General features: G+C 40.0%; 1 protein-coding gene across 7 annotated transcripts in view; it reads right to left on the bottom strand.

Moving 5' to 3' along the window:
• LOC122866591 (dipeptidyl aminopeptidase-like protein 6) overlaps positions 1–16658 on the bottom strand; it is a 198030-nt gene that overhangs the window by 68604 nt on the left and 112768 nt on the right. The gene's annotated exons all lie outside the window — the stretch shown is intronic.

Below are 16658 nucleotides of genomic sequence, written 5' to 3'. Positions count from 1 at the left end.
GGTGATTTTTTTTTGGTTCATGACCAAATCCCTGCAAAACCAATGGCATTCCTAATATGGTGAACATAGTAAACATTACCTGCTAAACATCACCATGTTAGCATTGTCATTGTGAGCATGTTAGCATGCTAACATTAGCATTTATCACTGCACTTGAGCACTTTGCTACAGAATCATGGAGCCAGCTGTAGAGAGCAGGCTGTACACCAAATAATACTTTTAAGATTAACATATGCTACTGATGTATTAGTAATCTGGATTAAGACAGTGAATTAAAAAAATCACCTTATCTTTAAGAAATACAGCAAATAAAGTGAGAGGCGAGGCACTTAACCTCTGATAGTTCCCACTGACTGCAGAAACGCCTCAGTGAATGTGAATCACAGCCTGGTGCTGCTATGTCTCATTGAAAAGCCATCAAAAGTCCCCCCCCCAACCCCCCCGTTTCTTTTACTGAACTAAAATATGTCCAACTAATAGCTAGGTTTTGAAAATAAAATGCTGATGGGACCTTTTGTGAAAAAAAGACAAGGTTGGAATTTTGCAATCTTTGTATTTTGTAGCAGAGAAGAAAATGCGACCTTGCAAGTTACAGTACAGTAGTTCATTGTTGAAAAATTAGGCATTCATACTTATAAAAAAAAGAAAATGTCAAGAAAACTGACCTTAATCAGAACTCAAGACTTTATATAGCCATATATGTTCATTAATCAGATGAGATCCTCTGCGTTTCTGTGTTTCAGCTATTCATTATTTAAACGGTATGTTCGCACACCTTGCTGCAAGCTGCTTTTCTGTGTGCATATGATGAAGGGTGGCATATATTGGAAACAGTGCATACATTAAAAGAAAATTGTGAAGGTAAAGAAGGCATATAATGTGCAGAAAAGTGTCTTCATAAAGTATAAAATCAGAATGCAAATTCGGATTTACATCTCCAAAATATGTTGCAAAATCAAAAGACAGTGGTGCATGTCTCAGCATACAGACAATCAGAAGACCATTTCCTTTGCTTGTTGCATGCTCACTATCCTCCAGTCTATGATGCTACTGATGATAATTATAAGCAGTCAAATAATCACACAGTTCCAATAGCTCAACCACTCATCAATACAGCTTAACGCTCCTCCATAGAGTCTCTTCACATTGCCTTTCTGGATACAAAGCTTGACATTTCAATTCGAGCAAGGCACTTCAGTTGCCGAGCAGACAATTATTGGCAAGGAGAATGCACTGAAATAAGGATAATTCTCAAACAACAGCCACCAATGAACCAGTCGGTGATCCTGAACGAATTCTCGGTGTGCCAAAACAGGCGCAGAAATCGACGGAGACGGAGGAGGCAGTCGGCTCTGACGGACATGCTTAGTGGGCCATAACTAATGAGCCCTGATGCAGAGGATCGAGGACTGTCAGTGAGGCAGTAGAGTTGACCAGATGCAGACGGATGACAGTGTGAGTTACACAAGGTACCACATTCACACATACACATGTACGTGTGCCTCAAGTTCAGCTTCACTTTGATTTTGCTCTCCACCTCATGGAAATTATATTTGAAGTGAAGCATAATTTGTATAATTAGCCCCAGGACAACATGTACTGCAAAACTGAAGTCACACAATATAATCACACAAAGTGTTTTATAGGTCTGATGCTGCAATTTTTTAATCCAATATCATGAGGAATCAGGTGGAAACTGTACCAACGCAGAATTGATTTTTCAATAAATAAAAACATGCATTCACCCCCTCCCTGTTCCCTCCTCCCTCCTCCCCCTACCTTCTACCTTGCTGCTGCCTCCACCTGAAAATAGTCAAGAGAAAGTGCTCTCTTCTCTGACAAGCGTCTGACAAGTGTCGGAGAGAAGAGAAATGTATGCATTAGCCTCCGCGGGTGCATCAAATCTGAACAAAGAGACAGAACAGGTGGTCAATCTCTTTCTAATAAGGATAATGTGTCCATCAATAAGTAATGGGAAGCTCAAAGTGTGAGGAGCTCTGAGATGCCTTAACATTAGATTCCTCTCACTTGAAAAACAATTTGTTTTAACGCTTACATAAATAATTTTACATTTTGGGAAATAGTTTTTTTCAAGAGTTATGACATTGATACCACTCTCATTATGGTGCATTACATTGAGTTTTTGAGCTGGGAGGCGATTAGCCTAGCTTAGCATTAACACTGGAAGCGGTCTTCTAGGGGGGAGTTATATGCTGTAACTATTTCTTGACGAGCTGTTTATCCATCCACCTAGTACTTCTGTAAAGAGTGTCCCCAGCTACAACGGTGGTTATCTGGCAACCTCACTCTAACAATAAGACTCCAGAAAGTCACTGCACCCAGCTGTTGTTAGCCAAGGAATGGTTACAGCAATAGTTGAATCACAACTAACTTTCAAACTTTTTTGTGCACAAATTGAACAGAAAAAGATACAATGTGTTAATAAGTGAGTGTAGTGTGTAGAGTCTATTTTTCAACTTTGGGCAGAGCCAAGCTAACTGTTTACCCACCGCAGCTAGTCTTTATGCTGAGCTAATTGCCTACCGGCTCCAGCTCCACTCTCAACGCACATTCAAGAGAGTGGTATGGATTCTCTCAAGCAAATAAGCATATTTTCAATAAGGTTCAACAAGACTTTTTCATTTCCTTGGCAAGTAACCTCTTGCAGTTGTGCAAATGATACTGTCCTCTCTCCGTAAGACATGCAGAGGCAGTGTAACATTGTTATACTGTAATACTTCTGCAAAAAATGTTAGGGGACAGTTTATAGTTGGGAATAAATAGTGTGTTACTTTGACAACAGAGACTACGGTTCACGTCCTGTTTTCGACAAAGTCATTGTTGGTTTCTTTTAACCATAAAGGCAGTTTTTCTCTAACCTTAACAATGACCAGGATCTTTCGCTAACCTTAACTAAGTGATTGTAAATGCCTAACCTTAGCCACAATTTAACCACAGGGGTGGGAGATCAAAAAATGCTCATATTAGTATTTTTTCCTGTGGTTTTGTTTGGAACTGACAAACAAGTCAATTGTCCATTTAGGTATAAGGATACAATAACAACTCAAATGACTTGAAAATTGTGAGTGAGCATAAGTTGACTGAATGATTTTATGAGTGATGCAGTAATAAAAAGTGCCTTGTGTAATATAGTATGAAATACAGAAGGACAATGACTTTGATGTTACACACACACACACACACACACACACACACACACAGATACTACACTCACTGCCCATCTATTGTTAGAGGCAAATCCTATACTGTAACCACAAAAAAGCCACAGAAATCTAAGAGTTGCTTGTCATTGGGTTGGAGTGTGCGACTCTCCTCCTCTCCTCCTTTACCACAATAAAGAGAGTAGCAGAAGGTGAGAGGAGAATTGCGAGGTAGGTCATGAATTGAAGTGCCCAGCGGGAGCAGGTAAAGAAGAAAAGCTTCTGTGAGAGAGTGAGACGGAGTTTTGTGCTTACCGTTCAATTACACTGAAGCCAGTGAGGATTGTACGCACTCATGTGTACGCTGATGTCAATATGCACAGAAAAAAAAAATGCTTAACAAGGTTTTTGTTCATGCGGAATGCCTCTTGCACTGGAGTCAATAGTGTATGTCAATTACTAGATGGTAAGAGCTATCGATGCTGCCTTGTCAATTTGTCATCTAATTATGCCAGACTCCATGGCACTGTTCAAACTTACAACAGAGAAGTCATAATTAAAGGTATGTTGATTTGGTGGGATTTAGGCAAAACATTCCTTTTAAAATAACATTTTGTGGCTTAATTATATTTTCCATTGGCCATTCCTAATTGTGCTACTTTTTGGTTAATTCAGATTCTGGCAAAAGGATTAAAAACTTTTTTAAATGCAAGTTATTGTCACTCATAACACATGCCAGACAGGGTTGTTTTGGTTGACATCTACAGTATTTCCAGTACTAAATAATAAGTCCTAAAAACTTTACTAATAATAGAATTCTAGTTCTAATAGTAACCCCCCCCCATGCTTTAGTCAAAGTAAGCTTCTGTAATTCTTTTAAGCAACAGCTGCTAAATTTGATAGCTCCTGTGAAAATTGGCAATATATGACAATCAGATTTTATCCATATTTATCACAATATTATAACTTTTATATTTCTTTTCATTAAACCAAAGTCAGAAGTTCTAAAACTTATTGCGTGCTGTCAACTATGATGAAGCTGGTTAGCAGGCAGTTATAATGGAATGAAGGGGTTGACACCTTTAAGAGCGGCTGTGACAGCGCCATCAGAAAATAACACACATTATTATTAATGAAATGATAGAACATGAACTTTTAAATCTAATGTCAAACTTACTGCCTGAGAGGAACAAGGTAACTATTTCTACACACAAAAGAAACCATCGATCTCATAAAGATTATGCCCCTTATGCAAGATAGCTGTGAGCTGGATTTTGAAAATGTAGGAAATGACGAGGTAGACACTGAATGTTCAAGGGTGGGTATTGATACAGAAAGGTGCCTCAAACTAAATAATGCATTATTGTTGATTAGAGAAAGGCTGTTTCTTAAGTTCTATGTTCTGTATACAACATCAAAATTACAGCATGCAGAAAAACCCCACACTGAACTAAGAACCAACACTGGTTGCCAAAGTAATGATTCTGTAGCCATCCGATTCTTGGAGCAAGTGCAGCTCTGATTCTGATTTAGTCCAGGACAAATTTAGTTTGATCATGACCTTGAATGAAAAGGCATGCACTAAACTCTAATAGCTTGTTCAACCAGCCAGACCACAAACCATCCTCTCAAAATCAATGTTGCCCCTGCAATAGGGGGGAAAGTACATTGCGTCCAGCCACTCAGGATCACACACACACACAATGTGATGAGTTCAGGCCGCTGAGGAGATGTATCTTTTCTGTTCACGTTCAGGTTCGTGTAGATAATACACCTTGTTTTACTGTCAGGATGCTGTCTGTATTCAGAAAACACTCACAGTGAAATTACAGGTAACAAAATGGGAGACTGTTGCGTCATCACGCTCCTCATAATGGAAATGAAAAAATGTCCCTCAGAGTGCAAATTTTGTTCCAGGAACACAGTCGATGCTGTTTTATGTTTTATAGCATTCATGCACATTCAGTTTTGGAAAACATCCTCAATAAACAATGATTTTCGAGTGCCACTGTGGGCCATCAAAGAGCCCATCATGCACTTTCAACATTGATTTCAAGTATGAACTTGAGGATCTTTTCTGACAACAACAAGAATGTCTCAGGCATTGCATGATTCAAAACTGTTTTAAGTTTTAGTAAAAGCTGTCACTACAGCATTATAAATACTTTATAATGCACAAGATTGCTATCGCACTCACCACTGTGAGTTTATATGAAAAGGTTGGATGGTCATCACTGGCGTCTAGAAGGCATCAGCATACCTGTGCCTTCAGTTATAAGGCCTTGCTACCTAAGCTGCCGAGATATTTAACATCCTTTGTTGAGTTTAGAGCCACAACCATGACACCAGATCATGGGATAGGGTTGCTTTAAAAGTTCCTCATACCAACACTGAACTGGGGAAGACTGGTTTCCTGTACTTGAAGTTAGAGACACTCATTCCTCTCAGAGCTTCACTACCTTATGTTTCTAATAATATTTGTAATTGTTTTAATTAGTGTGGGCCGTGTGTGCGTGTGGTCGTTGTCCTGAGCGAATGGATTTTTTTCTTGTGATCTTGTGTGTATGTGATTTGGTCTCAGGTCTCTCTTGCAAAATAAAGCTTACCTGACTAACTAAAAGCCTTAAATATTTCCAGCTGAAGACAAGGAATTGTAATCTTTTATGTGAGCTAAGAAAAGGAAGGCCACGTGACTCCCTGAGCGTCTGCAATCAAGGGGACCACTTCAGAAAGGCCCGAGTCATTTATGCATGTTTAAAGGGGGCAAAGCAAAGACTCCTGAAATAAAATTTGGTAACTTAGTCTCAAAGACGTACTGAGGGAATGAGGTTGCCTTGAAATCTGATCTTCTCCGGGATGGCTGGCGGCCAGAGACCAAATATAGGCCCGGTGCTTCGGTCGTAATTGGGAGCTTTATTGATTTCCGGGCCTGTCGTCACGCCTGAGGTGACCTTTTGTTTGAGAATAATTGCTCTATTAGAGGGTTTATTCAGGCACCTGCTGGGTATCTCAGACACTATTATTGTCCAATAAGAATCCCCAGGCAGTAAAGCAGTGACCCTGTGTTGATATGTAGGGTGGACAGAGAGAGTCTGACTTTCTGCACTGCAGGGGCTTATCATCAAATGAGAACACAGCAACTCGGTACATTCATGGGTTAACGTGAGCTCTAATACTGCTGGGAAGCTTGATAAGGTTATAACATCTATTGCTTTCATTGCATTGCTTCATTTCAGAGAAGCGACAAAAATCATTCACTGCACTGTTCAGCACAAACTATCGTAGAATAAAATGTTTATACACGTAGGAAGCACATGAGAAAAAACTGATTTGTTGTTTTCGATTGTCCATGTAATGCATTTTAGAAAATACTGGGTACAATGTTCTAAAACCAGCACAATATTTTCTACACCAACAACAAAATGCCTGGTTCTCAACAACTGTGAATATAAAAGGTTGCTTCTCTACCACTGCTGAAATACATTAAAATGTAGCACAGGTTCTCTGTGGGTTCACCCCAAGTGTGATCAGCACAGAGTCAACTCAGACTTAAAAAGGTTTACCAAGGAAACCTTCTCAGGCTGTGGTTGAGCTTTAAGGTTTTGGATGAAGCACACTGGCCCCTCGACCTCGAGAGATGTCTGATATAACTATAAGCCAACACAAAGTCAATAATTAAAAAGAGAGCCAAAGAATACAGTTTCTCTTAACATAGCTATTCTTTATTTATACTATTGGGTTGCGCCAAGGGCAAATGTCAACAAATTTGAAAATACATGTTTGACATGCTGTCAACAAAAGTGTGCTTTTGAATGAAACCTTTTTGCACAAAGGAGGTTTGTACCAATACAAAGAATAAATGAGAGCATACTTACAAAGCCATGTGTTGAAATTATAGCGTCTAATGTCATTAATGTGTGACTCATATTTTAAATATATTTTGCATCAATTTAATCAGAATTTATTTTATGTCTAGATGTTAAAAGGGAATAAAACTTACACTTTCAAATGTAAGGTGGAAGGGCATTTCATTTTAGCCTCAGAGGAGACATGGATAAGGCTTTCAATATGCCTGCTATCCTTTCAAATTTCATAATTTGCCTAAGAGTGTAGGTGTGGTGAAAAGCCAGTTCGCATATCATATTATTAATCTCTGTACCTTAAAACATGGAAACAGAAGACATGCACACTGTATTATATAAAGAGTGATGAAAGCGTTGGTATTTGCCTATCATGTTCAAAGGTAGGGACCTGGTTGTCTCAGATAGCTTTTAAGCCATGCTAGCAGAGCCAGGGTAAAAAGACTGATGAACAGAAAGATGAGTGTTTGTCATTGTGGTCTAGACCTCAAGCTTTCCCTGACTTTCTTTGGCGAAAGCGGCATGCTCTGTGTTGCCTCTGGCACCGAAACCGAACATATTAATTAAGTCTGGTTATAAACAGTTATGACTCACACTTGGCTGTTTGTTGTCATGCCATCACTCTTGCTTGCTCCTTTCTTTAGAGCACAGCTAGTGAGGCATTTTCACACACTAACTCGTTACTAGCTATCTCTGGTCACACTTCAAACACTTATTCAAACCACAGCACCACACGAAACATGAATTAAAAACGTGTTTTAAAGCGCCATTGAAAACCGTTGGCACGGCCTCTTTGTGCATCCAGTCAGTGTGATCACATGGGGAAAGCTCCTGTTCAATGGTCTTAATGTACTAATGCTCTCTAATGCATTATGTTGCCACAAAGCAGACATCGGTATACACTTTCTCAGTGTGATGAAAATGATTTTCAACATGATCTTGAAAGCTCTAAGATGCTGTACTCTCTTGCAAGAGAATGCCCCCCAATCCAAATACTACCACAACATAAGAACACATGGTCTTACGTTACCTCCACAACATAAAAACTAAAAAGAACCGCACTACATTCAACTGTGGTCTTTCTGTGTAAAAACAGTTCTCCCGACTGCTTCAAATACATTGGACAGATATTCCTACCAGTATGTATATGTTGGAAAATATCTGTTTAATCTAAATTTAGCCTTAAACGTAATTTGCAGCGAGCCTCAAACCTAACTTGACACAAATAAAAACTTAAAATTACTTGAAATTAAGTTGACCCAAACTTACCCTTAAAGAGCAACTTACCACTGAGCTGAGAAGCAGTGTTTCAAGCATGTAGACCATGATCAACAAAAACCAAGAAGCAAGAGGTGCCGACAACATTGCCTCACAAACACCACCAATGGCATAGCTACAGGACTGCTTTTGCACAAGTGCATATGCACCACACAGTACCGTTAAACATTCAGTCAAACTATGTGATCAGCCCGAGTGAGCGAGCGACAGAGAGAGGCGCCGTGTTCACACATACAGTGAAAGAGAGAGACGCGAGTGCCACAGAGAGACAGCCACAGAAACAGAGATCAAAACCACTTCAATGACAGCAAAACTTGCGTGCAAAGTGCACTTTACAGGAGCTGTCCATTCAGCACCACCAAACCACACCAAAAGGCAGAAGAAAAGTGATGAATTTAGGCCCAAATTAGTATTTTTCAGTGGCCTAACATATAAATATATAATTTAATTTTTTATTACCTCATGGGTGTCCCACATTTGCCTTCCACTTGAAATTGTATTTTTCCTGGTATTTGGAAGCATGCAGCAGGTCTGGATTTTGTAGTTCAGAATCACCCTTTCACAGGAGGCATTAGATACTGGAATGGAGAAAGCAAACTAGACCTTTTTTTTTTGTTTTAATCTGTGAGCTTCCATTAGGTACGCGCTTCAGCATCTTCACCCATCTCTGACAAATGTGATCTTCCTGTGTTTTTACTTCCTCCTGTACTTGTGCAACAACACAGTACTCATCATCCCATGGTTTTCCTCTTTTGTTGCAGAGCAAGAGCATTTCATTTCCCACTGTTTGTCTTTGTCAGTTCTGTTTCTCTGTGTTTGGCACAAGTATTTTATTTGCTACTTTAGTACAACTACTTGACTACAACTTCTTTTTCAAATTGAAGTTATTGAAGTTAACTCAAAATTTAAACGTTTTCATGTATATGTGATAATTATACACAAAAGAATATAATTTTTAAAATGGAGACACAATGTAAAAGGTATTTGAATGAACCCCCAAGGTCTGAAAACCTAATGACTTTAAGAAGCAAGTGTTCTCTACTCATAGTGGAATCACTCAAGTATTACTATTCATTTTGATATCTTATTGGCCTGAAGCAACTCAAGGGTCAGTGACAACTGATAATAAATGTGCAATGTAAAAAGTCACTGAATAGCTTTCTAAGATCCATCCAGACCCAAAGGTTACCCAGGAGTGTAGTTTTTTCTTTTTCTTCTTCTCTGAAAAGATAGCAAATGACTGAGTGGGGGAGAACCTGTATTTCACCGATATAAGCAGGGGTAGAACATATAATTCAGTGTCAACTGACAGCACCCTGAGGATCACTGAAATGAGATAATAAACTCCAGAGTGCAAACCCAGGGAATGTGTGGACTTCTAATTTCTAAAATGGTAAAGAAAGAAGATTCAATCACGCTGTGTAATTGCCTTCTTGTAGAATCACTCTTTTAGTATCTCTGCTTGGTCATACAATGCAAATGAATGATACATTTTGTCAGGGTGATTACTTAAGTAGGCCTTTTTTTTTTTTTAGAATATTTGTCATTATCCAAACAAGCAAACTATGGAACAGCACAAAATTCTCTCTTTGTAATTAACTTGTCTACATGCGTATTCCATCAGGCTATGAACTGCGGCATTTCCGGGGAATGAATAGATTATGAAAACACTTTAAAATGTGTGTTGGACTGACTTTCTGTAGTAATTAGTACCCGGCATGGAATGCCAATTCCAGCAAAGTGCCGATGTACCACATTTTCATATCAGCAGAACAATAGCCAAATCAAAAGCCCCAATCAAGCTTCCTGTGGTGTTTGATGTTCGAACAAAGTCGGACGCTCATTTGCTGGAACACTCTGAAATTAGGGCTGCATGCTCATTTGCCAGAATGAGACGCACATTAGCTGAGCATTTGATTCAATTTCAGTTGCTAGTTAACAAAGGAAAAGTACAAATAAGATGGTGACACAACGACTGATTTAATATTATTTTCCCCACTCACTTTCTCTATTTTAATCTGTGTGTGTTTTCTTTGCACAAAGTTGCATACTGAGCTACAGCATCTCCATAGAAACTAGACTGCCGCTGGGCATTTGGCGTGTACCCAGCAAATGTCATGATGAAAGTCAGTATTTCAGGGATGGGCACTAAACACCACTGAGGAGACATGTAATGGATGCCAATATTTTGAGGGTGGAAAACCAGCAGGGGGTTGACATTGTCGCCTCTGACCAATTCCCTTCCACCCAGACTTATTTTTTATAGCTAGAGGAAGCAGGAGTGGGATGAACGCCAGCAGATAGGCAGTCCAGGACTGAGCTGACAACATGACTGTCAGACAGATGACAGGGACGCGTGCTTTTCAAGTAGAGAAGGATGATGTTGCAGCGGGCTGCCTACTTTCACACTCCCATCACCATAATGTGATGAGCTGTCACATTAAAATCCTCCAGTTGGTCAATTTGGAGCGCCATCAATATTTCGCGGCGGTGAGAATTATTGCAGCCATAACAATAACACTAAAGGTTCGAGGCGATAAATGTCAGCAGGAACACTGGTTGGAAGACTGGGCCAGGCTTTGAAAAGCAAGCTCATTCCTCTAGGCCTGTGCCAGCCTGAGCAGACAGATGCCAAGATTTGGGCACAGCCTTTAGCTCCCTGCAGGCTACTGAGTTGCTCTATGTGCTGCCTCATTGAGCACTTTGCATCACTAAAGGAAGTGGGGAGGAATTTGTTGATCATTTGTATGCATTTTAAAGGAAAAATACAACTCTGCAAAATGAGGGTTTTTAACAACCTATACCAGACGTTAAGGGCAAAGTCTGAAACCAAACCTTAAATAAGACGGTTAATGACATTCCAAGCTCACCTCAGTTGTGTGTATCACTTTGAGCTGTCACACTTCTCCGACACTGGCACAAACAACCCCTAGCAGCATGTCCAATGAAGCTGGAGCACCAGCTTCTCCTAATTCGCATCTGAGCCTACAAGCAATTACCTGCTTATCGTTCGTGACTAGCACTCGCTCCTCTGAATGTTTTGTCACCGACGTGGAGGTGGCGCAGACGACAGCAGGACCCGAGGGGGGCCGACGCTGAACCTGGCAATGCTCAACGTTTCAATTAGAGGCTTTGCGGAACATGGCGGCTCCTGATCGCCTTCCTGCTCCACAGCTCTGGGCCCTTAATTACAGCAGGTCGATAAGGCCAGAAAACACAGCTCGAACAGACTCAAGCGAGGCGCAGATAAACACGCAAACAAAGACAAGAATACAAAGACATATTAACTTACACACTGATCTGCACATGCTATATATAGTGGACAGATACAGGCTGACACACCACTTACTGTTTGAGGCATGATTAATCTGACTTACTCACTATTTTCACTCGGCATACAAAATGCACCTGCAACCAGAGAGACTGGTCATTTCTGGTTCAATTGTTCTATTGTAGGTAATCTATAAAAATATATATATTCTGACATAAATTATTATTTACCTCCTCCTCCATTTTCTGTGCTGACTTCCATAGCTTAGACACACAATTAGAATATAACAAATGAGGATACCTGACAGAAAAAATGCTGACCTTTTCCTAAATGAGAATTTTACACACAGTTTGGAAACTCCTCCTGAGGTGTTTTCAGACTCGGACACACAAACAGACACGCACACACCTGATGTCTACACCGACTATTAGCGAGACTGAGGATTGTCATGACATTTAGTTTGACCATTGCTCCAAACGCTGAATATTTATTGCTGTATTAAAGCAACCCCATCCCATGCGCTATAAGCCATTTCGGCAAAGAACATTTAAATCATGACACCAATCATGATGAATCGCTGTGATGGCTGCCTGGCAATCTCATCACTAATCTCCACTTCAGACCCCAACATCACGGCTCAATTGTTCATAATTGCCCTTAAGATGAACTATGGCAAAAACATTAGGGGAATCCAAATTCTCCTCAAAATCAATCTTCCATTCCCTCTTATCAGTCAAGGGCACTCTGCAAACAGGAGAAATTGGCCTATTATCTATTTGCATTCCAAAAGTGAATCATCTCGTCACTCTTTGCTTTTCCAATCCTATTTTGGCCAAGCAGCTTATCGGTCTCATTAGGACGCGGCTGTGCTGAAAAGGTACAACACAGTTAGAGGGAAAATGAAAAAGAACTTAAGTGTACGTGATAACGGCGGATGACCGAACACCATGTTAGCCACTGATTCACCACAGGAGAAATCTATGTGTAAGTGAGGAAATAAATCACAATAAGTCTGATACATAAGGCGGTGGTGTGTGGTTTCAAATTAAATCTGTGTATAGCCTAAAGGAAATACAGTATACTCTAGTATGTCAATCTGAGTTGAAAGCAAAACAGCTAGGACCTGGCAGGAGAACCAGAAATTCAAATGATGCAGAGAAGATACAGGGATGAGTTCTATATATGCTCATAAATATGAAAAACTGCCTCTTGGGAGGTTTCCATTTTTTACATTTTCAGCATTTTGCTTACACTCTTATACAGAGTTTCTTACCCTGGGGGAGCCGGTGGTGGTCCAGTCTCTTCGGACAACTTGCAGGGCGAGATGGTAAACTATTGTGCCTGGTGAGCTAACCGCTAACAAGCTAACCAGCCGGGAACATCCTAGGGCAAGTCAGTCACCTCTTTCTCTCTACTGGGCCATTTACTCCTCCTGGTTTAGTAATGTTCAACAGCACAAATCTACTATCAAAGTTCACCAAAAAGTTCCCCAAAATTGAACTATATTAGTACTATATACTATGCACTGATACACCAATTTGTATAAAGGAAACTATAGTGCACTGAAATGCCATCAGCAATGCTGTGTAGCACAAACTGCAGGCAAGTTCATGCAAAAAGACAAAAGCCATAGCAGGTGCTGTGCAGATGATTCCTCGTCGTCCCACTGTGTTTTGTGTGCAATTTGCGACTTTAATCAACATCTGTTAAAGCACTTATCACTTGTGCTATTCATCAGCAGGCCACTGAGGCAGCAGCTCTACCACAGCGAGGTGAATGAAACAAAACACGGCTGATTAAAACCCACACTTGTTTTCTCAGTGCAAGATTACACCAAAAAACCCAAAAAAACCTAAAATGTTCAAGTCAAATATAATCAATTCTATAATATTTAAACCTTTCACCATCCTGAAAGACTGTCTGACTTTTTCTCTCATCAATATTTTGACTTTCAAGTGAGCATCCTCAAATTTCATGCTTGAATTTATCAGCTCATAGCAGACAGGCACCATTTCAAATAAACAACATTTTATCAATATTTGACAAGAGCACATCCTCAGAAACCTCACTTTATGACATTGAGTACATTGAGGTTACAAAGTAAGTATCACAGTATCACACAAATATATAAATAAATAGGCACTGAACAAATATGCTACTAGGAAGTGCACATTTTTTAGTTGAAAGGGATTTATACCCTTATTCTCCTACATTTGGAATAGCAGATTCCCCAATACGGTAGTCATTTTTAACTCCACTGTTGGCCTGGTGAGGATGTAGACAGCCATGTGTTTTTTCTGGTACATATAATGACACAAGATACCTCTAGTCACCAGCCAGCAAAGAGCGTAATACGAAGAACAGCTACAGCTCTTTCTGGCATGTATCACAAATGCTACACGAAATAAACAGTATGATTTGGAAGTAACAAAAAGCTACAAAGTGACTAAGACCTTACCATCCTATCCATGCTGTGGCTTGTCTATGATTAAATTTACTTTTTTGGCCCTTGTATGTCTCTCTTCAAGAACACCCACTGGCTGCTCCGCTCAGCTGTTTCTCAAGCTGCCTTGATGGCCTGATCTGAGGTTTTGGCTTTGAATCTCCCCCAAGTCCTTTACTGCTCTGCTAGTATGAGATGCTACAAAATCAACTTTAACAGGGCAGACATTGCTTTTCAGCTTGGCTTTCACAGTATCTAAGTCGCTCTCTTTAGCATTCGTTACCCACTAAGGCCAAAGTTCGGCAGTAACACAGAATGTGAAAATGCAGTAAAAAGGCAGATTATTGGGCTGGATAGCGGAGACGTCTCTGGTGAGGTCTTCCCCATTAAATGTTGGGTGCTGTGATCCTGCTCTAAAACTGCACTGGGCTCCAAACGCTTGAGAGAAGAAACTGATAAATCTGAACATCTAAAATCCCAATTACTCATGTAATGTGACATCGTTAAACTGCTCACAGCACACAAATGTTTACCAAGCCAGCGGGTTTACAAAATAAAGAATACCAAAAACCCAAGAGAGCCACAGATCACAGTTACTGAGCATGCTTTTCCCTGGACACAGGACTTTCTCACTGCTATTAAGTTTTCATTTGTTTTTTTGGTGAGGAAGTGTCCATATCAAGCACCAGAATTTCATTTGAGCAAGTACTTTGTGTCATTTACAGGTTCCCAATCACAATACTCCCCGTAACAGCACTCTTTGTAATTAGTCAAAGATGAGTGTAACAAAAAACTGCTACTTTAGCTTTAAATTAGTCCAAAGCATCTCGTCTCTGTAAGTGCATTACTGCACCCTACCCTGGCTCGACCTTTCACACCTTGAGAACCTCCAACCTCTTGCAGTAATGAGGGTTAGTGGTGTGGCTCTCTCTCTGTGCTGCGTCTAGCTGATTACTGGAGGGCTGTTGCTATCTCTGGTGAGCTGCCCTCTATCTCCGTCCTCTGTCCCTGGACCACAAGCTCTGCCAGCAGACCATCAATCAGGAGGCCACAACAGGACCGCACATAATCACAGTGGCTGGCTGTGTGTGTGTGTGTGTGTGTGTCTGCGTACACCAGATGTAATGTGTGTGCGTGCATGCATGTCTATGTTTACATTGCTGATTTTACAACCTATTATGCTTGAAGCAATTTTTCACTTTGCTGGAGCTTCACGCCTCACGAAAATCCACTGACAACCACCATTTACTATTTACTGGTGTTCCAGCATCACCAGCTCTCTAATCTTGTCAGCAATTACAAAAAAAAAGGTCAGTTTCTGCAGGTGTTAACTCTCTTTTTTGCCCTAAATTCTGAAAATTAAGTGATTCAATTAAGATTACAAAGACCTTGTGCAGCTAATACCATTAATCAAGTATTCGTCAGATTATAAATGCGTATGTAAGCTATTAAGTCAAAGCCAAATTTGTATCAGAAGATGTAATATTAAGGCTGCAGCAAACGATTATTGTAGTTTTTTGGTTAGTCTGTTGATTTATCCATTTTTTCTTTTTCAGTATAGTGCTGAAGCGATTAGCCAATTTACATATTGGCAGAAAATGTATGATTTAAATTAATTATGAAGCAAAAACACTGAGAAGCTGAAACCAGGAAACTTTTCGCCGTTTTTGCTTCAGGAATGGCGAAAGATGAGCCAATTATCAAAATGATTCAGCATTATGTAATATTACTTTAAAGTCCATCAGTTGCTTATGCGGATGTCTGTAACTACGTAGCCAGTACTGCATGTGCAGAATATGCAGGGTGGGACTGGCGGACCTTTGGCTGCCTCCGAGGGTGTGACTGACAGTCTGTAGCTGAATCACAGCAGGGGAAGATTGTCTGCTTGGCAGGATAAAGCCAAATGTCCCTCTCACCTTTTCTGTCATCTTTAGACAGGTGCAGCGCACAGGTGGAGATGCCGTCTAAAGTTACAGTTTGTGTTAATAGACTGGCTCAAAACAAGGAAAAACACAGAAACTTGACAACTTAAAACCTTATTCTTGCATGAGACAGTAAGCAGCAGATTGAACAGGATAAAGGCAGTAACCACCCTCGCAAATTCACAGCCATAAATGACTTTCAAGTTCTTGTCTGATTAAGTTCAAGGTCTGAAAATGAGATAATATCAAGGTAAAACATGATAGTGGTCAAAAGTAGAGTCGTTTTTGTAGTTTTATTCTTTCAAGCAATGAAATTGTAGATTATGACAATGAAAACTGTTGCTACTGTATATTAATAGAAACATCAGTCAAAGTATTTTTTCTAGTAATGATGATGGAAAAAAAAACAGTGCTTAGGTATATTGTTGTAGGTGCTATAGTGCTGTATATTAATAAGAAAGGTGCCATTTCCAAAAGTTTAAAAGAGTTTTGACACAAACCTTCCAAATATTTCCAGTGCCAGTGGGGGCCCTTGTAAAAGGTGTCAGTCAGCACAAAATTGCAGTATTGTTAAAACTGTTTCTCTACTGTAGGAGGAGGTATATTATTTGTCAACCCTGACATCAACAGAGCACAATAGAAAATGAGTGGTCTCTTTTTTCAGATCATGAAATATTGATACTCAAAAATAAACTCCACTGTTTCCCCCCGTTATTTAGGCAA

The sequence above is a fragment of the Siniperca chuatsi genome, linkage group LG19 (assembly GCF_020085105.1).
Source record: "Siniperca chuatsi isolate FFG_IHB_CAS linkage group LG19, ASM2008510v1, whole genome shotgun sequence".
Lineage (NCBI taxonomy): Eukaryota > Metazoa > Chordata > Actinopteri > Centrarchiformes > Sinipercidae > Siniperca > Siniperca chuatsi.
Note: the sequence above shows the minus strand (reverse complement) of the source record. Positions and strands in the feature narration are given on the sequence as shown.